This window comes from Oryzias latipes, chromosome 1 (genome assembly GCF_053564925.1).
Source record: "Oryzias latipes strain Hd-rR chromosome 1, Olatipes_Hd-rR_3.1".
NCBI classification, from domain to species: Eukaryota; Metazoa; Chordata; class Actinopteri; order Beloniformes; family Adrianichthyidae; genus Oryzias; species Oryzias latipes.
Window position 1 is genome coordinate 37,371,095 of NC_136237.1, and position 26,363 is coordinate 37,397,457.

Genomic DNA, 26,363 nt, shown 5'->3' on the forward strand with positions numbered 1-26,363 from the left:
AAAACCTAAAGTTTTCTAGTTCCTACACTGATAAAGATTAACAGGGATCCTTAAATAAACAAATAAACACATTTGAATTTCTTTTTCATTAAATAAGAATTATTTTGTCACTTGTTTGTTTTAAACAAAATAGTATTTTCAAACATCAATATAAGTGATTTTTTTAATTTTGAAACAATTTTATAATTTGATGTGATTAACAACTTACCTCAGACGGATTGATCTGGTTGGAAGATTATATTTCAAAAAAGTTCATAATGTAATTTGTTGAAGGAATGCATATATTTTTATTATCATTCCAACTGCTGAATAAAACTGTTTAAATGCTGTGTGACCCCCACGTCAACTTCTGCCTTAACGTGCTTGACTATTGAAGAATTTGTGATTTTTATAAAAGAATTTGACATGAACCTGTTTTGACCCTTTATGAAACTCCAACAAGCTTCGAATCAACAAGTGTACTTATAAGGATTTATCGCGCGATCTTTAGACTAACCCCTCCCATATTATAAGGGAATCTTAAACTTAATAAAGAGAGGAGGGCGAGCAGACGGGCCTCAGAGTAGTTAGGCAGATGTCACTGCGTCTTCGTCTGTCTTTCTTTCCTTTCATGAAAAATCGTACTGGGCCTCCCGACCGCTTGGTAAGCTTGGTATGATTATATTAGTATTAGCATAGTATTTAAATTGAGTTTTGCAAAATGACTTAAACTTGTAAACGTTTAGGCATTTGAGTGGATCTGTGGACGTCGACTAAGACAATGAATATCCTATGACTTCTAAAGGCTCTAAAAAATGTATAGATAAACTTTTGTGATATTTATTCAATGTTTTCATATATTTTATTTTAAAGCTTTTAAAGTTTACCAAGATTTTTTAGTTGCTTAGAGAGCTGTAATTTCTATTTGACATAGTTGAAATACATTTAACCATCACTAGAAGTTCACTCTAGTACCGTTACTAAGCTTTCATTGCACCAGGCTGCAATTTCACATTTTTTTGTAAATGATGCCTAAAAAATAAAAATAAAAGTTTGATATTTCAATGACTTAGTTGTCAATGCACAATTTCTGCATACTGGAACTACAACTTAGCAGCAGCTGTTAGCGTATCAAAGGCTATATTGCCATGCAACATCCACCTGTGTCTTATGCTCCTTCAGAAGACTTGGTTTATCTGGAGGGGGTTGCTGAGGGCTTAGTAAAAGCTCACAGCAAAGCTAGTCACTCACCTGATGTAAGGTAGTCAGTTAACAGAACCCCAATGATGTGTTTTATGGGGTATTGTATTTTTCTGGATCTAAATACATGCATATAGCATAAAGGCGAGCTAAATGGTAACTACAAAAATAGATTTAACATGGAAAACTTAGGCACAGCCTTTTTTCTTTTTACTTTTTTAAACGATGAAAACATATTTTCTTCGCTGATGTTTAATTTGAGAGTGTAATTTATGTTGATTTTTCTTTAAAACTGTCCTGGGTATAACATTCATCACCTCCCACTTTTGATATCTTTTCCTGTATGCAAGACTGGATCACATAGTATAGGCACATCGTTATTTTTAGGCAATTTAATGTGTGCATTTAACTCCAAGTATCAGCAATTTATGTTTCCACCTAAACTCTATTCACACCTTAGCTCCAAGCCCAACCAAAAATCCCAGAACTGATCTTTTGCGACAATAACAGGGGATTCGATTTAACCATAATGACTGCTAGTCCTGACATGGTAAGTAATTATCTAGGAAAGGCTTTATGAATGAGGTTAACACACACATGCGCGCACAGATGCCCTTGTGTGTGAAAGGATTCAAACATAAACCTGTTATGTCCTACATATGCTACAAACAGCCGTAGGCCTCGGTTTGCTCGTTAAACACATTTTACAGCAATGAATGTGAAAGTAAATTACTGTAGGAGGTTTGTTCTCTGCCAACAAGTAACATTTGCATTGTTCACCGCTGGCACTGTAAACATCAACCTTTTTTCGCTCATGTCTGTTTTAATTCACATGAAGCAATTAGGCTGAACTGCGTATAGACTGTAATAGGCCTGTATTTAAATTTGTATAATACCTCATAGAAAAGTGTGCTGTTTTCAGATGGACATAACGATCACTACCTATATAATCTTTTTCTTTAAATGATTTAAAATACATTTCATAATGCATCCAGAAGGAGGCACACTGCAGCGCTTTCATGTCCCGAGTCCCATTAAATACAGTGGGTTGTGTTAAAAAGGGAATCTGGCATGAAGACGAAGCCAAATTAGTTTGACGGATCACAAACAGAACCTCCATAGAGGATTGTTTGTAGACCGGGTTAACAACTGGTGGTGTTGACCCACAGGGTGCTTGTAAAAATCGGACTGCTGTTGGTCAAAGAAGTAAAGGAAAAAGCAGTTTGGTAGGCAGACCAAGAAAAGAAAAGGCAAGAGTGTAGGATTTTGAGTTTTTCTGTGAAGTCTACTTTTCATCCTGGATAGTCCCATAGCAGAAAATAGTTTTAACAAAGTTCATCTGGACAAAATGTTAAACAGTAAGAATTGAAAAAGCTTCTTGAATAAGAGGTCCTTTTGGATCCTCCACGGATCCTCTGGTTGAGGGGAGATTGTTTTTATTTTTTAGTTTTTTGTGCTACTTATATAAAAAAAATAAAAAAAGCTCCTGTGGTTGTTTTTTGTTGTACAAACAACAGAAATATTGCATAAAGGTGCACAAGCATATCTTATCTAAGAAACGAGAGCATTGCAAGGTCTTTCATGTTTCTGCAGACAGAAGACCTTGCCTTACTGTTTCTAATTTCCAACCAAACAAAATAATGCAGGACTTCAGAAAACCGGAGGGTGATTACTAGTACCTTTGAATAAAAAAAAAAACAGAATTTAATTTGGTACTTTACCCTCTAGGATGTCTAAATAATGATGATACAATGCTGCTGTGACCTTTCATGCAGTCAAGAAATCAAAACGAATAAGCGCTAGTTTGAAACTCAAGAGTTTCAAAATCCAAATGACGACAATATTCTTTTTTGGCTTTAAAGATCATGTTTGTAGATAGACTAACTGCAAACATTTGTTTCTATTAAATAAAAAAATAAAAGAACTCTTTAAAATGTAAAGACTTTTTCCAATAGCTTTTACATACTTTTGTAACCCTTGTGCTATAATCCTAGGCACTTTACCATTGGGAGTTGGGTCATCTAGACCCACTAGACAGTGCTCTGAACCTTTTCTCTTCAATGATTTGTGATGAAATCTTTCCACCCTTATCCACCTTTGTCCTGGTAGGAATAACACGTCAATGTAAGGGTGGGGTCATCTAAGATAGCACAAGGGGATTATTATTAAGGGAAAAATATATATATATATATATATATATTTTTTTTTTTTTTCTGATTCAGGAGCAGCTTTTCCAGAATTACCGCAAACCTCTGGCATGCAGGTGCCAGGAGTGGACACATGAGAAAAGTCTCAATTCTACTATGACCTTATTTTTATTGTATTATTTTTTATAGACTGTGCAATTAAAAACTTTATGTCGTGTCGTTGAAACAGAGTTAGAAAAGACGCTGTGCTGCTAAAATCCGCTTGCTTACTCAAAATAAGGGTTAAAAAAAACTTCACGAAGATGTAAAAAGGAATTATCTTTCTTTGCACCTTCATTTGATTGAAGGACCACCACTTCCAGTTGACTCCCACTGTGTGGGTGTGCGTTTGTGTAAGTGTGAATGCTGGTCATGTCCAGGCAAATGACCTCTCCTGGGGCAGTGGCTACTGTCTTTGCTTTATGACTTGTCATAAAAGTGCCTTATGCACACACAGGATCAAGCACAAGAGAACAGAAGAACTCCTTGGAGGCCTTTACATTGTTAGAGATATACTGTGTGAAGTCACAGTGTGTGAGTGTGTGTTTGTGTCGGTGAATTTAAGGCACACTTTTCCTCTCCTCTCTGGGAGTTGGTTGTCTTTTTCTGTTTCCGTGAAGAGGTTGACTGAATTTCCCCATAAGTTTAGAATATTAACCCCTATTTTCAGAAAAAAATAAAATAAAGTAAGAAAAAAGATACTTTTTCTTGATACTCACAGACTTTTCCCGAAGAGTCGGGCTCTGGGAAACAATGAACTGCTGGACCTTTTTAAAAGAACGCTTCGCATCTCTCCTGAACCCAAAGACACCTTGAGGTCTTTTGGCTTCTTTGGTTGATCTCCAAACATGACTGTATGCCTGATATAACCAGCACCATGGAATTTCCATAAGGGAGTCTTGTCTGAACGCCTGGAGAAGTGGACTGCAGACAGAAGGTTAAAACTCAATTCTTCTTGCTTTCTAAATTGAAATTCTGAAATTTTATCCAGTCAGTTATTGTGACTCCTATCCACTAAGCAGAAATTTTATGTTTAAAAGATCCCCCACAAACAATAAAAGCTCTTTTTTTTTCTTATTGACAAGATGTTTTTTTTTTTTTTGGAAGGTATTGATTCATTTTAATAACAATTTGATGCATATCATAAATTGTAGTTGCTGATCAGGTTCATAATAGATGTTGTGTCATGTTGAACAATATAATTCAACAACATTCTAGTTTCATGAAGTTCAGCTCACTGTTGCCTTTCCACAACAAAATAATCCAAACAGAAAATTCAACCACACTGTATGGTCACATGTCCTTGTAAAATACAAAGTGTTTCCACACACTGGACTGATATGTTGGCTTGATAAGGTTTTGCTGCCATCACGTGTGTTGTCGTGTGTTTTTATGTCATAGTAAAAAAAAAAAAAAGTGCCATGACTAAATCTAAATGGTATTTTCCAATATTAATATGATCAATATTGAAACATTTTTAAAATGGAATAGAAATTACCAACTTACCTTAGAAAGATCGATCGAGTAGGACTGCAGGAATATAAATTAATTCATTGATTATGTCGATTAAGTGTTACACCCGAACTAATTTTATCGCCAAGTTGAGTATAAATTGGTACAGAACAACGTTTATCATGCTAATCCATTTTCAAATGTTACAAAGAATTTCAAAAAGTTCAGACCCTTCTGTAACATTTCCCTTTCCAGCTAAGCGTTTCCTTTCTGTACCGACTACTATGTTAAATGGTCAGATCTTACTCCAACAATAAATAATAGATTGTAAATAGTTTGTACCTATAACATGTAAAAATAACATTTTGAGATTGAGTAGCTGGTGGGTTGACCAATGGGTCGCAACGTGACTTCAAACGTTATCTTGTCCTAGCTATTTCCAGTTTCAAAAAGTTGTTCAGTTGGGCGAAGCAAAATCTAGACATTTTGCCCCTCCCACTTCAGGCTTCATTTTAACTTTGGAGAGTTCAATGGGTGACGACAGAAATAATCGTCCAACTATATGTGTTAATGGTCAACACTGTCCAGTTCATGTGCATTTACAATGCATGGCTATGGTCCATTTAAACTGAGAGGACTATGAAGGAAACATTATATAGCAAACAGAGCCGTGCAAAAATAAATTACAAATTACAGTGTTTCTTCTTGTAAAGAAGAATACATTTAAAGTTGGAGGTGTCAAACATAAATCAACTGAAATCATGATTTGTACACGTATGTAGTTTGAAAGGCAAAATGTTGATATAAAGAAGACACAATTGTGGCTACACTTTTACTGGAACACTAAGAAAGATGAAGCTCAGGATCATTGCCTCATATGTTGTTTTGGGCGGCCGTGGTGCAGCGGTAGGGCGGTCGACCCATGATCATAAGATTGCAGGTTCGATTCCCGCCTTGCACGCTCATGAGTCGAAGTGTCCTTGGGCAAGACACTGAACCCCACCTTGCCTCTGGTGGTAGGCGGGCGCCTGTGTTTGGCAGCGGAGCTGCCACCAGTGTGTGAATGTGTGAGTGAATGTGTGTGTGGCCGGGTGAATGGGTCTGTGACTGTAAAGCGCTTTGTCCTTGTAGGAAGAAAGGCGCTATATAAGTACACGCCATTTACCATTTACCATATGTTATGGACATATTGGTATGAGAATTGACACAATGAGAGGAAATAAAATGTTCAAATTAGCGTTCTTGTTGTCCCTTAGGACACTTAAGTTGAACATAAACTGTTTACATAATTAAAATACAATTACTGTCTTACTTTTTTCAACACAGGCAGTTTGGCACGTGTGCCGACTACGTGGGTCAACAAAGGAGCAAATCTGAGATCAACATAATCAAAACAGGTTCGGGAAGGGATGTTTGGAGAATAAGGTAGGACTCATTTATTTAAGTTGTATTTAAAATGTGAGCACTGTTAAAAATGAGTTTACTCGGGTTCATTTCCGTCGCTTGTGGTCAAAAATTGGATCAAACGCCTCGAAGTATGGTACATTTTTAGGTCTGTGCTGGAGAAACAGGGGAGCAGCCATCAGTGTGAAAATATTGTCAATACTGGAATGTCTAAAATCACACCTGAGGAAACATCCTCGGACAGCAGGGAACTTATTTAAAAACTTATTATAAAAATAATCACATCTGAGACAACAGAGAGAGAAAAGAAGTGTTGACTATTGATTAGATGGCAACTGATGGAAAGGAAGGCATGCAATGAAATAAAAGCAGACGAGGAAAGGCTCAGCCTCTGTGTGTCACAACAGAAAACACACAAACATGCAGAAACTCTTGCGCACAGTGACATGGTAAAGACACAAATAGAAAGTCAATAATAGTATAAGAGGGCACAGAGCACTGGGAAATGAGAACACAGACGCACACTCACACTGTCTCCTCTGTATTGAACCTGGTGTAGCCTATTGATTGGAGTGCTTGATAAAAGAGTGGAGCTGCTGAGAAATGTGGGGACTGAGGGCTTGAGTGATGGAAAAAATGGGTAAAATGGTCAAAAAATTCAGAGGGAATATCTCTTTTAAGAGGTGCTTTAAGTCAACGGTGAGCATTCCCTGAAAGGAATTGTTACCAATATCCTCAGAGAATCGGTGTGTTTATTTTATTAATACAGCTCATTGTAAAGTTGATTGACTTTTTATTCCGGCAACATGCAGATGACTAAGAAATCTTTGAATGGGTATCAAGTGATGCTACCGTCCGAGGTTTGGGTTAAACATTGAACATTTATACCATTAAAATCCAAACAGCATCATAGATTTAAGTCGATAAAGGCAAAAAACAAAACAAAAACAAACAAAAAAAAAACAATCTTGATGGAGAAATCTTCATACTTGGATAAAAATGTTACCAGTCGGGAGAAATTAAAAGACAAGTCTTTGTAAAACAATTTTACTCAATTAATTTCAATCTGACGAAAAGACAGTAACATTTTATATAAAATAAAAATAAATAAAAATTTCTAAGTAAGAGTTAAAATGGTTTAAAAATATTGCAACATCTTAGATAATGCAAACAAATGGTTGCTAACAACTATAGTGCTATTAAAATACAGATACTTTTTTTTAAAATACAGATCAATACATGAATCATCAGTAAACATAGCACTCAAAGTTTATCTTAAATTCTAAAAAAAAAAAAAAACATACAAAACTATCTTCTCAACAGCAGTGGTTGACAGTCCAGACCATACAAAGTTTAGAAAAGGCAAAAATCCTAGAACTGCATCTCAAGACTCGTCTGCACTTGCACAAACACGTTGTCAGCTTTTCTCCTCTTCAGTTTTTAGACAAAACCTTGCCTCGCTTTATAAAATATCTCTGTGCTAACAACAAAACTTACATTGTGACAGCTAACTGTATATTGACATAATGGAGTTAGGCAGCTAGTTTCTGACAGTTTCCAAAGCTAGTGGTGTGGGAGACACCAGGTTTGTGTTGAATTATTGATAAGTGATATTTATAATTGGTGTTGATCCCATCGGTTTTCAGTATAGTAACTGACTAAGTAGAGGTTTTTGTGCAATATCCTGTTTAAATGTTCTCTCCCAGTTTCACCCTATAGTTGCTGCTGTATAAGCATTTTTTTTATTTAACCTTTATTTATCCACACTGAGGTAATGCCCCCTTTTTCTTTCTAGCATAAAAGCGTACCACAATTATCAACAAAACACCGAAAGACTGGCTCTATAAAACGTAACAAATTTATTCACAAGAAAAATAAATTCATTCATTTTTCAGATTAAGAACACATTTCGTATTTACAACTGTGGACTGGCAAAGGAAGGAAGGAAAAAGGTTATAAGAATAAGAAATAAATTGAATTTAATCAGAAGAAAAAACACAATAAAATATGAGGAAAAGGTTCAACAGCCCAAACTATAATATAAAATCACAAAGGCATTTGTACAAAGACCAACTTTAGAGCAAAAAACAAACAAAAACAAAAACAGAGAATAACAATTAAAACAAGTAATTCTCAATCCACCAATTGCACTAACTATACAGTAAGCGAAAATATACTCTGTGGTAAAACTTTTCATAAAAAAGATAATTGGACAATCAATAGATATTAACACACTTGAAAGAGTTAAAAAAAAAAAAGGCTGGGTGCTCAGTTGGCTGCGTGGTGGGACTGGTGCATGGGAAATCAGGGTTTGATTCCAAGGAGCCCCAATGAGCTTTATCCAGTGTGCGTCTTTGGACAAGATCCCCCTGTGCCAGTCCCCAGCCCGGATAAAATATAGGCTTACTATCTGGCATAGAAATCTCTGCCAAACCACCTGTGCAAGTGAGTGAAAGCTGATTCGCTATAGCGACCCCTGATGGGAAATGCCGAAAGGTGAACAACCACAACATTTGGAAGAGACATGACAAGGTCAAAGTCATACCAAGTATTATGTTACTATCCAATTAATTACAAATATTTCAATGAAGCTCAGTTTGATATTGATTTTTTCCTCAAATTCTAATCATTAATATTAGGTTATTATAATATTAATGAGAAATAACATTAAGGAATTTTGGTGTAATTTACCATTTATACTTGAATACAATGAAAGAGCTTGATTCTGTAAAGGCATCCAGCTATAGAGACACAAAAGCAGATGCACACACACTTACACAGCTGCCATGAAAAAGTGACAGTAAAGTAATAAACGTGGCAATGACTTCTGGATTAATGGATGAGACAGAAAGCAGACCGACCAAATGTCATCTGTGAAGAAAAATACCCTGTGCACCTGGAATATCCTCCAGCAGGCTAGTCTAATCGCTGAGTAACTAAAAGGCATTGCTCTGGGTCAACCAGGCCACCTTTACCACATGATTTTATCGGACATGAAAGTTTAGTTGCTGTAGGTCAGAAAGTATCACACATGTGAGGCAACTTTATGAAGGGCAGATGATGTATTTAACCACAGAGTAACTGTTCATGAAACCCAAACATATGGGAATCTGACATGCCTGATGTGTGAATGTGGTGATAGACTTGTATTGATTCTCCCAGCATTTTTCATTTGCAGCAGCATCTTAAAAGCTTGAGGCTGGATGAAATAGAGAATTTGCATATCTGGTTGATTTTCTTGGGGTTAAGAGATAGCGCCATCTCAAGGGCTTCAAACAGAACTTCTGGGTCAGACTAACTTAAACTCAGAGTGGCTTCTGGTTTATTCTAGATTTTGGACCACTTGTTCTCCCCAGAGGGGGTTCAGGTTAGGCAGCTGAACACTGATGCTTATGAGACATACTTTCATGATGTTGTTGAGGTTCTTTTTTTTTCACAATTTAATTTGATCAAACTTAAGCCTGACGTCATTGTTCCAAGTACTTATGTCTTCAGAATTTCTAATTTACTAAAATGATTCATCACCTCTAAAGTTTCTGGAGGGAAAAAAAATCCACCTATTCCCTGTGCAGAAACTGGATCTTTAGAGGATATTATCTTAAATAATATCAAAGACATACTGTGTTGATGCCTTGTAAATAAACTTCAACCTCATAAAAATGACAGAAATTGTTGAGTTTGGAACCAAACAGGCAAAACCACCTAGGTGCTGCAGAAAAAAATGAAGTGGGTCGAGTTAGTCTTATGGGGTCTGGCCAACTGAAGCACAGTCCAGCGCAACTTGATCCACTTTTTTGACATTATCCGTCACTGAACTCGCGGGACAATGTGGATAGAAAAGAAACACAGGCTATAATGATGTGACTTGGTTTGTCCTACAGCAGCTGAGCTTGTTGATCAGGGATGGTTTTACTTTGTTGAAGGGATTTTTAAAATGTTTTAATATTATATCTTTACACATCAATTAGACTTTGGATTTTTGATGTCTAATCTTTTTATACACCCTTTAGATTTTGTGTATGTCAAGTCAATTTTTAGTTGCAGCTCATAAACCAGAGATGGTCCATCACTATGTGGTGCAGAACTCCACAGATGGTTTGCGTCTGACCATTTTGACAGAAATGTATTTGAATCAATCATCATTTTTGTTTTCAAAAAGCTTTGCTCCATGACTATCGGCATGAATCTGTAGTCGAATAGGCGAATAAAGTCATACAATTCTAGGAGAGTAAAATTGTAAATTTATGAGAAAAAAACTCATAAACATGTGTTTATTTTACTAAATTAAAAATGTCAAAAAGTTTTGAATATTAGGTTTTTGGTCTAAGCCTTCATCCATATTACCTGCTGACTATATCCACCTTTGCAGCCGTCTATGGAAATGCCATAAGGCTTTAGTTTGTCACGGGTATCCATGTAATGCACTTGGACTTCCAACTGCCAACAACTTAAATGGTGCATCCACCGGAAATCCATTCCTTGTAAGTCAGGAATCTTCTTCTGAAGAGGCCCAGTTTCCTGCTAATTCTGTTCAAAGTTCATTTACTTAAAATAAGTCAATGTTGACATTTAAACTCCTCCGTCCTGGGCAGGAGCGCTCCACCCACTCAGAGAGGGCAAACTATCGGTACCTTTCTTTTCTTTTACAACTATTTTCGTAAATTTATTTTTTTAATGATTGTAATACTCCGTTGTAATGAGGCAGAGATTGTTATTCTTTATTATTATTTATACCACAATCCTGTAAAAGAAAAAAAAGAATAAAGCAAAATATCCTTGTCTTATTTTGATGGATTTATACAATTATTTTGTTTAACACATGTCTGATTAAACAAGACAATCTTGATTGAACAAAGTTCTTTAAGTATTTAATGATTTTAACTTGAAAACGTCAGTGTCCAGAAGAGGCTCATTTTAGGAAGTTAGATTACAATTTATTTATTTTAACTTCTGCATGTAAGATCTTTACATTAAAGTTAAAAATGTTATGGAAAGGGATTTATTTAATGTGTAAAATTATTAAATTACAGCTTTTTTTTTTCTTTTTGCTATTCAAACTTAACAACCCCAGTATCTCATCCTCCATTCACATAACAAAGCACAAATCTATATTTATATAATATTTAAGTAGGAATCTTTTCCTCAGTGATGATTAAATTGTTGGTGTGTAAACTCATGACTGACTAACCCACTCGGGCCGCCACTGACTGACTGTTGGATGTCTTCCCACTCAACTGATGTAAATTAAAAGCCATTAATTATTTATAGCTCAGACTGGTGTTTTATAACCTGTAATTACCCTCTGGGTGAATGTATAAACTACAGTTACGCTATGAAAAAAAGAGAAATGGACACATGAAGATTAAACAAAATAGGCTTATAATTATTAGCATTAATAATAAATGCTGCAACGAGGGTGACAGAAACATTTATCTGCACACAATCCTTTCATAGTAGCCATCCATTATAGCTACTTTTTAGATTAAACCTGTCCAGGTTCTAAAAGTCTAAAATGCAAAACAGATAGATGTGTTTTCAAAACATTTGTTTGGGTGAACAAATATAATAAATATTGGTTCATTTTTGTGTGAACTATTGAAAACCCATTGTGCTTTTTGTGCAATCACATTTATTGTACCACATTGCTTATTATCTGTATCCCTGAGGACTAAAATTACTTAAAATTACCTATTGTCCTCTTGTAAAAAAAAGACAAACAAAAAAAGCACAGGGAATTACATTCAGCTATTTTTGCAACTGTTTACTTGAATCAGACTCAACAAGAGGGAAATATTTAGATTTTTTGAAGACTGGAAGAGTTGAGATTACGTCTGAATCCATTTACATGCACTCCATGTTTCAAATATTTCATTGGATTTTTCCTTTTATTGTTAAACACAAAATTAAATAGTTAAATACTGGGATAAACATGATAAAGTGCTCGAAAAAAGAGTGGGTAGAAGAAAAATCGTATTATTCCCACCCAATAAATTCCCACTATAAGATATTTAATACATATATTTTTACATGTTGAACATATATTTATTCATAGATGCAAAAGAATGAAAGAAAAAAAGAATCAAGGTACCAAAACAACATTTTTTTTTTTTTATTTTTATTTTTTTTTTTTTTAAACTTGTCCTGTCCAACAGCTAGGCAAACAGATGAGAGCTGAGGGCCTCATCTTGAATTCAACATCTTGAATTCAAGAAAACCTGTACACTGTCCCATTATTTTCAAATGTCAAATGTATATTTTTCAAACACTAAATTTCTTTTTTTTGTGTGTGTGTGTGTAACATTTTTTTCTCATTTTATAACTTTTCCCTAAAGTTTTTCAGCACATCCTCATTCAAGACTACATTCTTGGTGGGATGTTTTTTTTTTTAAATGTGTTTTCCTGTAAACATGTTTTTAGACACATTTATTCATTTATTTATTTATTTATTATTATTTAAAAAGCACCTTCCGCCACCAGCCAAAGAGGCCCAAGGTGCAGTACACAGAAAGAACAAACACAGAACATTAAACAATTATAAATCATAAAAGAATAAAAAGCATAAAACCAATTTTAAACAGATTCAAACCAGCATAATAAGGCTAGGCTGATGCTAAAGCACTGAAATGGAGGAACAATTCTTCTTTAAAACTCTCCAGGAGCGTGACCTCTTTAATTGTTTGTGGCAACTGACTCCATAGTTTAGGAGCCAGCACAGCAAACGCACAATCCCCCCAAAACTTACGTTTGGTCCTGAGAAACATTAACACAAACTGGTCGGCGGACTGTAAGGACTTTTAGGAGGGGTATTTTAAAAGCAGACTGGATGTGTAAGAAGGTGCCGTACCTCCCAGGGACGTTAAAGCAAGAACTAGAATTTTAATAAAAAACAAGTATTGCACTTGCAGCCTGTTTAAAAAGACCAAGATCTGTGTTATGTGGTCAAACTTCTTTGCCCCAGAAATAAATCTGGCTGCTGCCCTTTGGACCAGCTGCAGCCTGGCCATTAAACCCTTGGCTAACCCAGCATACAAAGAGCTGCAATAATTTAGTCTGGACAACACGAAAGCATGCGTGACAATTTCAAGGTTTGTTTTGCATTCAACTTTGACTCCAGCAAATAAAGTCATTTGGTTCAAATGGAAAACTATGACACTCATTTTTAGGTAATATAATGCCATGTTCAATTTTATTATATCTAAATCAAAAATATTTTACATTGTTCTCAACATTATCCAGGTTAACTTCAAGAGTTTGAAAAGGTTTTGAGTTCATGAATACAGACAAAAAAGAAAATGCATTTATAAACTCTGTCATCTAATGCATATTGTTGTAGAACTGTCAGAAAGTAGGGTGAGGAAGCAAGGTGTCAAAGATAAGAGGATCAAACAAGCACATTTACATAGCTAACATCCCTAATTCAGGACACGCGTTCATCTATTATAAATGTAGTTCCTGTTAGAAGCTCTGGAAGAGTTCAGTCAGATTTCCTTTCATCCGTTTGAAGTCACTAACTATTATTTATCCAATTATGACTTTTTTTAATTCTTCTTTTTCCAGCCAATCACCAACCCAAGTAAATTTCATCGTCAGCTGCCATGTATAACTGATACACAGAGCTCCATCATTTGTGATTATACAGCAGTCTGAACTAATCACACCTCCCATCACTCAGGACTGTGTGGAGTGTTGTTTTACAGGTCGCTCCAACAGGCAGTTTATGGGCTTTTTTTCCGGAGAGACACCAAACCAGTGGCCCTATGGACAAGTGTCTGTCCTGAAACTAAAAGGTTGTGAGTTCAAATCCACAATCAAGTCCTACCAAAGACTCTAATAATGACACCCAATGCCTCCCTTTTCTTCCCCATTCTGCTGCTCGGTTAGAACTGCAGCACATCGCCTTGACCATGTCTACATGCATTGAGTTGCTGCCCTGTAATTGCCTGATTAGAATTTTACATGAACAAGCATTTGGACAGGTGTGCTTAACAAAGTGGCCAGTGAGTGAATATTAAACTGTTTGGACATGTCAGTATTAAAATATCTTTAAAGCAAAGTCCTCTTTAAAGCAAAGTCAACAAAGTGTAGGGTGAAAACTGGCGAAAGCACATAATAGACAATGAAATGTCATTGAAATGTTGGACTAAGCAGAAATTCTCTATAATGCAGTTTTAAGATAAAGAGAGCAGCAAAGTACACTTGAGCAAATATGGCTAATAGCAGGCAGAGACACTTGATGAGCACACAGCTTATGCTGACATTTACAGTGAGACAGCTGGCAGAAGCACTTGTCAGCTTCAGCAGAAAGCTGAACAGGGGAACCAGACCACGAAGGTGCCGCTTTGGGACACCAGGAGACGGTTTGCCTCGGAAATTCTTTTCCAGCTAACTTCTGCTTCTCCATCTGCATGTTTTTCTCCTTTTTTTGTCCTAATTTCACTCCCTTCTGCTGCTCTCTCCAACTATCAGAAGAGCAGTGATATTTAGAGCAGGAAAGCCATCAAGACAAAATGTCATTCGTGTCAGTTTATTGTTTGTTGTTGTCCTGTGGGAAAAGTAAAGTCTATATGCTCCTATTTTTAAAAAGCGGCAGAGTTTAAACTTTTCTCTTCTTTTGTTTTGTCCCGGTTTTAGTGGTTAAAGATGTAATTAAGCTTTGTAAGCTTACAGGCTTGATTATTATGAGCACATTGTAAGTCCAGAAGTACGAGAATAACTGCATCTTTTTCCTCTTTTGGCACGCAAACTTTCTTGTTTGATAACCTTAACAAGGTGTATTTAGTATCCTGAATACTCAGGATTAAACTAAAAGGTTGATGAGTTTTGCTCAAAAATACTTTTTTTCTTTTTCTCTTTTTAACCAAATAAACTTTGTGTTGTAATAATAATAATAATAATAATGGATTGGATTTTTCTGCGCTGCTCCAGACGCTCAAAGCGCTTACATTGTGTCCATTTTTCATTCACTCCTCATTCATACTTGGTGATGGTAAGCTACGGTTGTAACCACAGCTGCCCTGGGGCAGACTGACAGAGGCGTGGCTGCCATTTCGTGCCTACGGCCCCTCTGACCATCACCGGGATCTTTCATACACATTCACACACCAGTGGAGGCCACACTGGAGGCAAGGTTGTGAGTTATTGTGTTGTGTTGTGTATGAGTTAATGTGTTATGTATTAAGTTAATGTGTTGTATGGTTTACATACTATACTGTATACTCACTTGCAAAGTTTTATTCATGTGCTCAGATACTTTATCTTTATTTATTCTCTAGAAGAAGATTGCAGGAGTTTTGCAGCCCAAAGGAGGGTTACCATCAAATTAGCAAATACCTGCAATTATGTTGAAGAACCTGCAATACACAAGAAACCCAGAAACATAGATATAAAAATACTTAAGTCTTGTTTTCAATTCTCAAAAAGTCATGTGGATTATTTAAATGCTGATGTACAGACTTCATTAATGTTTTCATGAGTGCTTTAAAGAAATATGCTTTTTACCTTCAGCTCTTCCATGAGAGTTTTCTGGACTCTTCTAAATGTGTTTGGCACCGATTGTAGACTTTTAAATGTTTAATTGGGTATTGTTTAAATTTTTCTGAGCACTACTGCATCTGATTTTGACCTTAAGATGAATCAATCCTCACCTAATAAAAGGCTGGTGACAGTCTTATTTTTTCACCCTTCAATTATTTATTTATTTATTGGGGGGGGGGGGGGGGGGGCATCAAACTAAAATTTGTTTATTAAAATAAATAAATGTATATCAATGAATAGTTTGAAAGAGAACTGCTTTTACATGTTTTTTTCACTCAAAATTATGGCAGCAAACGTATAAGAATTTAAGATCAACAAGAACAAAAAAAAAGTCTGAGGGTCAATGGTTAGCAGGAGGGGTTAGGTTTTATTCTAAGGTCATCAACAGTGGACTTCTTTGCATTTATGCACTGCAGCATCCGACTCCAACCATAAAATGGTTCAAGTTCACTTGGATCATTTTCTTGTGATATTGTGCGACTTTGGATAAAAGATGTTTAAGTAGTTCTGCAAAAGTGACCGAGTAACCACTAAGAGTCTGCCTGCATTGAGGTAAGAGAGATGGATGTAATAGCTTCAGTTGGCTTGGAGAAAAAGCTGTCTGACATCAAGATGAAGCGGAGAAAATATTATACATGCAAAAATCAAAGAAGGGAAAAAAAAAACATACATATTCACAGCCAGCATCAGTATAGGCTCTAGTCCAAAGTTAAGACCCTGGGGAAACAACCGCCTGCAATGAAACTCTTGTTGCTTAGCAGTTTTTCTTCTTTATTTATGATACTGCTCTCTAGTCATGCATATTGCATGACTTTCAAATACTTAGTATCCTTGTCTCCTTCTTTGTATGAGTGTGTTTGGGTGAGTTTGGATAAATATTTATGTATGTGTGCAGTGCAGAAAGGTAAAGTGCATTCTATTGTATTCATTGAGTTATTATAAAGCTATTTGGTTTATGTTGGCTTATTTTGTTTCTGTGTGCTCATATATATGGATGTATATCTAATCGAATATCGTGTAAAAATGCATATGCTTTAATAGTCATGCAAATAATTTGTGTTTATGTGTGTGCCTGCCTTTCCATGCACCAATCAAAAGGAAAATGTATTATTTTGCTATTAAACAAAACTGCAGAGAGGAAGTTGAAAAGTAAAGAAAAAAATGACACCACCAGGAAACACACATCTTGCACATTATGATTAACTTTCGTCTTTGTATGTTTTTTTTTGTCTTCTTATATTGCCTTTAACGTCATCTTTTTTGTATCCAGTTTCTTGCACACGTTTATTAATACGTTATGTTTTTTTTCAATATTTGATCATTTCATTCATAGCAAACCAGTGAATATAAAGAAGACTGCTCTCTGCTTTCATTTAGCCTCTGAAATTTTCACATCTCTCCAACATTTTTGGACATTTTCAAAACTGATAGTAAAAACAAAGGATTCATTGTCAGGCAAATATTTGTGGTAAATCACACTCTCTGTGATAAATTTGAACTTGTTTCAAATTTAAAGATCTATAGTTAAAAAAAAAAAACGTTTGCCAGACAAAAGAGGATTGGTGGAGGCTCATTAGGATCTTGTCATTTGGAAACTTTTCTGATAAGTTTCAATGGAAAAACCCAATTTTCTTAGTCATCATTGTATACGTTAACGCTTAAGGAATTACAATCATACTTATTTTGAGGCTCTGTGGTGTGTAACCACATACAAATAACAAAAGTAAAAATAAAAATGTGTTAATTAAAGGTTTGGGGTTTGGGGAAATGTTTTCTGGTGAGGGGATGTTTTAGAGCTCAGTCGTTGTGGAAGGGAGGGGGCGTGGGCAGTTGATTTTCCCGACATCATGGAGAGTGAAGCTGTTCCTCAGTCTGGTGCTGCAGGCCAGGAGGCTTCACCCAGATGGCAGGAGACAGAAGAGGCAGTGCGAGGGGCAGGTGGTATCAGCCACAATTCTTGAGTCCTTCTTGAGCCAGGAGGTTGTTGCAGATGTCCTGGAGTGACAGCAATAAGGCACCAACCTTTTATTTTATTCTTTTTGGCAACATTTATTGTCTTGCAGGAATTTCTGGTCGGAGTTTGTACAATTCCCAAACCACACAGGGATGCAGTCTCTGCAGATAGCTTTTGAAGGTAGACGCACACAAAGAAGACAGAAGTTCTGGCTTGTCATAACTTGCAGACACAAAAGATGAGCTGCTGATTGCTGTCTCTGCTAGTGACCTGGTGTTCAGACAAAAGAACTTGGCACTGACCACTCACCCCCTAACAGTTGGCAGTACTGGATGTCTGCTCTTCCAAGGCTGACAATGGTCTGTCATGCTTTTTCACATTTCGATTTCAAACATTTGCATCATTCCTAACCTTTACAAAGTTGATTCACTCCTTCTGTGCGCGGTCTTAGGTTGAGTTTGAATCTCAAATCGAATCAACCTTTATTTATAGAAAGCGTTTCTCATGCATTCCGCAGCTCAAAGGTTTAACATTTTAAAACTAAAGCAAACGCAGATATTACAATAAAAACCCAACGCACCCTTTACCCTGCCCTCTCCCCTCTGTTAACATATGACCCATGATCCCACAAACAACCAATACTTTTAAAGTAAATTCCAAAATAGACTTGAAGTTTAACTCTGCTGTGAGGAAACAGTATTTAGGAATGTCTATGAAGACTCTCATCATCAACCTATTACAGTATTTAGGAATGTATTTCTAACAGGACCTAGCTCAGCTACAGGAACATCGCAGCAGTGCCCACCCAGGTTGTAATTTTTTGGTGATCAAGTGTGGAAAAACAAAGAAACAAAAAAACAAAAATAAGTAATTGTTTCACTAACTAGCTTTAAAATTAGTTAGAAACACTCACAACAACTTTAGGACCAATTTAGGAAATACCGGTATTTGTTTTATATGTTTTTGAATTTGAGTTTCTGCAGAAAGTTGACAGCCCCTGCAGACATAACAGAACATTTTGTAAACTGCATCTCAAACTTTGTTTGCAACTTTTACTACAAAATGAAACCTTTTGTCAGCTGTGTAACTTTGGCACTTCAACAAAATATAACCCAAGGTCTTAATTCCCAATAACTCCAAGGAGAGTTTCTCTGCCAAGGTCACAGTGGGATTAGATACCCTGTCTAATGTCATGTAGAGTTTAGGAATAGGTGAAAAGAGAATCTCTGTGGGTTAGTGGTGCAACAACTCAGACAACAAATGTTTTTAGAAGTTGGCATAAGTGTTCGGCAGTGGAGCAGCCATTTGTCCGCGGGTGTGTTTTTGCATGGGTGAATTCTACAGTGACTCTAAAGCACTTTGAGCCTTGTAAGGAGGTAAAAGCGCTATATAAGTATACACTAGGCCTGCACAATAAATCGCAAATGTATCGTTATCGCAATTTCAAGCTGTGCAATATACATATCGCAAAAGTCATCGAAAATCGCAATAAATGGTTAACCTTAAGAGTGCTAAAACAATCTTAGTATAACAATAATCCCTTTATGCATTTGACCAATCAGAAAGAGCTCTTCACGTTGTTGACCAATCGGATGGAGCTTTTATGTTAGATGTGTCCCTCCTAATTAGACGAAGGTCGTTTGGAGAATAATTTAAGGTATTTTGACTCTTGTTTTAATTCAACTTATGCAGTGAAATGGAAAGTTTTTTTTTTTTGCTATTTGTTTATGTATCGCAAGTTATATCGTCATCGCACTATTGATCACTAATATCGCATATTGCGAGTTTTCCTCATATCGTGCAGCCCTAGTATACACCATTTACCATTAGATTTTTAGGATGAACTGAACTGTAAATTAAAACAGGTTTACACAGAAAAATAATTCAAATTAAACGATCAGGCTTTTTGGACCTTGAAAAATAGCTGTAGTTTGTTTTTAGAAAACCCATCTTGTATGGAATGCAAATCTGCAAGATCAAATAAATGAGTCCAAACAAGCCAAAGAGTGTATTTGCGGCAGATTTTTGTGCAAGTTATATCACCTGCAGGCAGGAGCGACGCCATTGTTAGAAGAAGTACAGAGGAGAGAGAGTGTGGCCTGAGTTACAAAGATTTTTGGCGCTGTGTTGAGCAGTGGTTACCTGCATACACTGAGCTGGATTTGTGTATACAAGTGTGATGCAGTGGAGTGTTTGAGATGGTCCCAGCTGTCGTGTTTTCTCACTTCATACAAGGCTGACCAGAGACAGACAGACAGACAGGCAGAGATGCACTGTTAGGTGAGCAAAGCAAGCAAATTGTTTGACTGACAAAAGATAACCTACAAATGAAGTGCATTTGTATAAAAAATTAGCGCCTATCCATTTCTCTCTCTGAAAGATATTTTTCTGATGGATGCTTGACCTTGTTCAAGTGAGCAAAATGTTTGTGTTTTGTGGATCTCAAGTGCGGTTGTCCACACACGCTTTACTGTGTGTGTTGGGAGATGACATGAAGTCCTTTCTATCAGAACAGGTAATGAATGTGGGCACAAGCATCAGACAGAAAAAAACATTGGCAATCTTTTCTGGATGTGCCCACCTTTACACACACACACACACACACACACACACACACACACACACACACACACACACACACACACACACACACACACACACACACACAGTCATTCAGCTGCTTGTTACTCCCACACAACCAGAGAGAAAGCTGTAGGCGATACCTTGTGTCCAGGATATCACACTCAGATTGACTGCAGGCGTACCATAAAACTGTATATGTGTGTGTTGGTGTGAGACAATGTGTGAGACAGTGAGTGTGATTGTGTGCCTGCGTGCTCTACTGCCTCATCTGTCAGACTGTTATGTGGCTATTTCTCATGGATGTGATTAGCTGCAGACAGCAGCCCTCCAGTCTGACACTATAATGTAAAAGAACAGTATGAGATCCACATTCTGCTTCGGCCACCAGACAGAGCCAACCTAACTTCATTCCAGCTCCATTTATTTTAAAAATCCCATTTCATTTTAGCTTTCGGTGTAAAAAAGGGAGCAACATACAATAGTCAAAGTTTCTTATTTAAACAGTGTATGTGGCATTGGATCTGTGGTTGTTCATTCACTCTTATTTGTGTCTTCTATATCTGTCTGTCTGTATGGTAAACCAGACCAGAGGATTTCCAGTGGCTTTCATTAAATTTCAAAAAGTATTGTGCAGAATGTGAGACCACATGTGCCATATGGACGATATCAGAAGTTTTTGAGTTTCATACATATTCAAGAAGACAGGGGGCCCATGTCCAGAAGTGTGTTTGCACATAATGGCAGGTATGTGCACATGCATTCCTGTCTCCACATTTCTCCAGACATATATTATGCAAATGTTTTTTTTCTTTAAGAGATGTCAGTCACTGCGGAAAAGGACAGCCATGCAAGATTTCCTCACTCGTTTCCACTCGCGAAAGTACAAAGACAGTTGGCCGATAATTCATTTACATTTTGAAATGTAGTTTTTGTACCTGAGGTGAGCAGACAAAAGAATCAAAACTAAGACGCTCACAGAGAAATAGACAAAAGGAGATTAGTTGTTTTGATGGTACCAGTTCTAAAATCATGAGCAAAACAATTTGTTGCTGAGTTGATCAAGTAGTGGTGGGATCTGTTCTTTGAAAGAGAAACTCAAAAATTCAGTAAAGATTAGAATCCCAAATATCCATATATGTCTTTTTTGTTTGGATTAATAACCTCACTTTATCTGCACTGTTGGGTCAAAGACTCAGATGGGAGAGACAGATGTTCAGATGGTGCATACTTCCTGTTTGCTTAATCATCTTTTGGAAACTTTAGGCATCCTTTGAGCCAACTGCTACATATGCCAAAAAGAAAAAAAAACGATGTGGAAATGTTTTTTTTAGATTCCTAAAAAAACAATCGGGAAGGTTTGAAAGGGGCAGCAATTCTGGCATTAAACTGCATACATTTATGCAGCCACTCATGGTTCAACAACTGCACAGGAATTTAAAGGACAAAAAAAAAGATAGAACGACTACTGCCATATGTTTCTTGTTGAAAAAGTCTGATGTTCCCTCTTCCATTTCCATTTCAAATTTAAATTATTCCAAGCACGTTGTAGACGAAGACTGAGGTAAGAGGGAAGCTTGCATGTTCGTACTACAAATATTTTCTTCATCACAATCGGCTTCTGCATTACAAGAGGAGTGTGCACTATTTTGCAAGCCCTTATGGTTTAGGAATCTGGCTTCAGAAATTCAAGGTTTTACAAATCCTTGATTGTGCTCACTTTTCTGTATCAAATCTAAAGTTAATTTGGTTTTCATCTTATCAGCTCAACCCTAGACACGTGCAAAATGCAAAAATAATCTCTTTTATGTTCTGTAACTTTATCTCTTTCAGATGTTTGCAGCTTAGATAGAAAATAAAATGAAGAGAATGTAAAAGTGTATTAAGAGTAAAGTGGAATGTATTAATTATCCCTCATTGATTTGACAGAGATAACTGCAACTTACTTCACAAGTACATTTTCCCATTACATTTGAAGTGATTAAAACAGCATATTAAGAAATAATTCTATGACTGCTTTGTTGCTGTTGAGAAATAATAGCTTAGTTTAAGATATGTTGCACTCATCAGACAGTACAAGCTAAATGAAGCATAAACAATATTTAATACTTTGCTTTCAAATTCAAATAATCTAGTAAAAAGAGAAGAAGTCAATTTCCAAACCTGACAGCATCTACCACCTACAGGAAGAATTCCATTCAAACAAATTGGCCATGAAGTTAATTGAATCAACTTCTGCAGCAAGTAATAACCAACAAAGTTTCTAGTTTGAGAGAATGGAGGGGTTTGTCCAATGAAAGCTGCCTATTTACAGCAAAAATACCACTTTGCAGTTATGGCTATGAAAAGAGTGAGCACGAGGCTTTGGAAAAGGCACCATCCTCTGCTTATATCTACTTAGTGGCAAGAAGAGACCCAACTTGATGATTGCAGATTGTTTGATGGACGTTAAAATACAGTAAACACACCGAAAAGTGCACTTACGCTCCTCAGTGTAGTAGAAGATTCAGCTGGAAGATAGGTCTTCTATTTAAAAAGTTCCAAAAAGAAAAGAAAAAAAGTAATGTAACAAAACTGGAAATGACTGCAAACCACAGCCAGAAAAAATAATTTTCCAGTCAACCTTTTTGGTCTGATTTGCAAGATTTACAGTCAAAAGCATGATTAAGCAACATTGTTCGGGAAAAGTAAGTTTAATTATTATTTACTTATCGCATATCTTTAAAGCCCAAGGCCTTCTCAATGCTGAAGAAGAAAACTAAGGTCCATTTAAAAGAAACACACTATAATCAGTCAAAGTGGTCCCAATAATTCCTTGGTTGTTGCATTCAATGGAATTAATCTGAGTTTTTCTAAAAACTAATTTGTCCCAAACATTTTTGTCTTGATAAAACTGGCATTTTAGTTAAATGTTGCATTGTGATGTTACTGCCTTGTTTTCTCAGCTCTTTTTATGTACAATATTCATAAATGAAGCCCCCTGGAAGACACCCCATAATGGATGGAACCAGAAAATTTTAAAGAAGAATATTTCAAATCATCTTAATGTTGAAAAACAGTCGAAATAATAAGCAGAACAGTGACTCAGAAATCCAGAACACCTCTACATGGAGTTAAATAAATGACTTAGTACATGTTTTAAGCGCTAAGCTATGTTCATGTCTTCTTCAAGCAGCCAGTACCAATGAAAAGTCTGTAAACACTCATAAATGCGCATTTCGGGCTTCCACATTCAAAACTCTCACGTTCAGGCGTAGCTCTGCAAATTTCAATATAAGTACAATATTAGTAGAAACCACGTGGCCAGTGCACAAGCGTTGCCAGCTAAAAAAGTCGAACTTTGACTAATCAGGGACTCAGATTTGGTAGTGATGTATGGATTTGGTTTATTTAGTGAACCCACACACGCTGATGAGCCTGGCGACGTCTGTGTTTGTCTTTCAAGACATGATGGTAATGCAAATCCGCAGTTGCAAGGACAGTAAGACTAAACCAAACCTGTTTTGTTTTCAAATTGCACACCAGATTTGCACTGCATCCACATTTTGTACCAAGCCTCTTTCAACTGTAGGTGGCAGACAAACACGCTGCAGTAAACAGTAGAACAAGTATAAGCCCCTCCCTCCTTTTCCAGTGTGAACAGCATGGACTAAATGCACCAACGTGTTTAGCGCGATCTTGATTGTGCGTCCAATGCCAGGTGTGTACATAGCTGTACCGTCACAGTCTAGACTTAAGTTGGATGTATGCAGTGTGTCACCCTTAAACAGGGTGCTCAATAGGTTTAGAGGCTTTTTTTTACTTTTGTTTATATCAGACAGGTTAACTGATTTAATAAAAATATTAGGTAAAACTACATTTTATGTTCACAATAAACATTTTCATTAAATCTTTAAGTTTAAAGCATGTATTCAACCCATTCACATCCTATTTCACTAATTCACACTTTACCATTAAATCCAGGACTCCACCTAATTTAGCATTACATTGAAATAAAAAAAACAACAAAAACTGTATCATAATTTTATAGAATCTGAAATAAACTTAAGAGAAAAGGATTTAATTGAAAGAAGCATTTGCGTTCCTTTCACTATTTTTGTGCAACGCAGTATTGCTTTAATGCAGAAACCTTAATTTAAGATCATTTGAGGAAGCAGCATCATTCTGCTGTGTCAGAGAATCCTCCTCCTCAGTGTTGTATTGTGAAACATCTTGTTGGCTTCCTGGTTGAGTGAATTGTGTCAGTTTGTAGCAAATTCAAACACCATCATGTCCACTTTAGTTTTTGGGATAAAAACCTTCACTAATTTGTACCTCTTTTCTGCTGTTAGAGGCTGCTGTGTATAAAATTTTGTTTTCACAGTGAATCCATTTGAGTGATGTCTCTGCTTAATGATGACATGGTCTGAAGACAAGCACTGGATGGAGCTGTGTCATGCTTTTCTGTTTTTGTCGGTTATGCCACATTGGGCCATATTGTGTGGTATTGGTTTTTGAATATTGTGCAGCCAGGCTAAGGAAATGCGCTAGATTTCTATTTTTTTTTTTTTCAATGTTAGATTGGCCATTGGGAGAAGGGTTAGGATTTATAATCCCAACTCAAATACATATGCTAGTCAGAGTTTCTTTATTAGAATTCGTACCAAAACATTCAGTTCTTCCTACATCAGGTCTGACAGTAGAACTGCAGCCACCTGACGTCTGTCCACACTCAGACCTATTTATAATATTAGGAGAGCATTCTGGTCAGCATGTGGTCAAAACAAACAGCTGGCAGTGATAAGACATGATGAAGGACTTGATTAGACGCACTTGAGAGAGCACACTGAGTACGAAACACTGCTGAAAGCCAAAACTGTTTAAGCAGTCCCTTTGCCATCTTCCTAATGCAGCATTCAGAATTGCTGTGGTCTAATACATCAGATTTCAGATTTCACTTAAGCTGCCAAATTGGATTTGGAGACAAATAATTTCCAGGCAATTTGCGACCCACTGTTGCCTGAGTTGATGAAGCAGAGCCACTGGCAGTCTGTCCAGCTGCACACAGTCACTCCAGCAAGCAGGACTCCCCTCGTTTCAGCCTCTTTATCTCTTTGTCGGCATTGTCTTTCATACTGACCTCCTGCATTTTGAACATATTGTTTTTACAATTAATTGATATAACTGATCTTAACTTCATTTTACTGTTAGGAAAATGCTTTGCTAGACGCTTAAACCCAAAATTACAAAAGTATGAAAATTTTGTTTTAGACATTATGCAGATCTTCAGTTCTGCCTTTCCTGACTAGAATGACAAAAAATAGTATTTTTAGGCAGGTAATTATTTTTTGTTTTTGTTTTGTTTGTATAAATATGTAATAAGCAATGAGAGGATTAGTCCGCTTAGTTGCTACATCTCAATTCTGAGGAGTTCCTCTTGTTAAATGTAAAGAAAAAGGACAGATAGTAAAGTAGAATGAAGTTAAAAGCTAATAAAAAAAAAAAACATACAAATTTAGATCATGATACAGGTTAATCATATAACCAACAATAAAACACACATGCACACACACAGACAGCTCTTACTTTGATACCTCATCCCAATACAATTTTACCTAACATGTTAACTCAAAACACTGAACCTAATTGATGTTTATACTAAGAAAAATAACGAAAAAAAAATCCTTAATGGTCATGGAAACAAAAACAGGTAAGTTCCAAATGTAAAGTTTTTTTTTTTGGCCAATCGCAGAAGAAAACACAATTTAAAAACCACCAAGTTAAAAAAAGTCTAGTTCAGATTACAAGAAGAGCTCCACTATCCCCATAAGTTATCCAAAATCTATTTTAAAAAGAAGCATGCTCTTTGTTGCGTGTCAATACATTTCATTCATGCATTGAAGGGTTTAAATTGAAATTTTACATAGAACAAACTCAACCCAGCAGGAATGGTGAAGTAGAGGCAGAGCTGCCCACTCTGAAGGCGCACAGCAAAGGGCTAAAAGAAGTAGCAGTGCAAGAGGCAAATAACAGCTGCACTCATTTATATCAAAGATGGCACGCTGCCATGGAAGGCGCCATTCTCACCATTGAGA

At 36.4% G+C, this 26,363-nt stretch overlaps 1 protein-coding gene across 8 annotated transcripts in view; it reads left to right on the forward strand.

Annotated features, from left to right (window-relative positions):
* tenm3 (teneurin transmembrane protein 3) overlaps positions 1-26,363 on the forward strand; it is a 709,086-nt gene that overhangs the window by 46,639 nt on the left and 636,084 nt on the right. For all 8 annotated transcript variants that reach the window (XM_078946824.1, XM_078946819.1, XM_078946845.1 and 5 more), the window contains exon 2: positions 6,144-6,242. The gene's annotated coding sequence lies outside the window, so the exon portion shown is untranslated. The remainder of the gene's footprint in view (positions 1-6,143; positions 6,243-26,363) is intronic.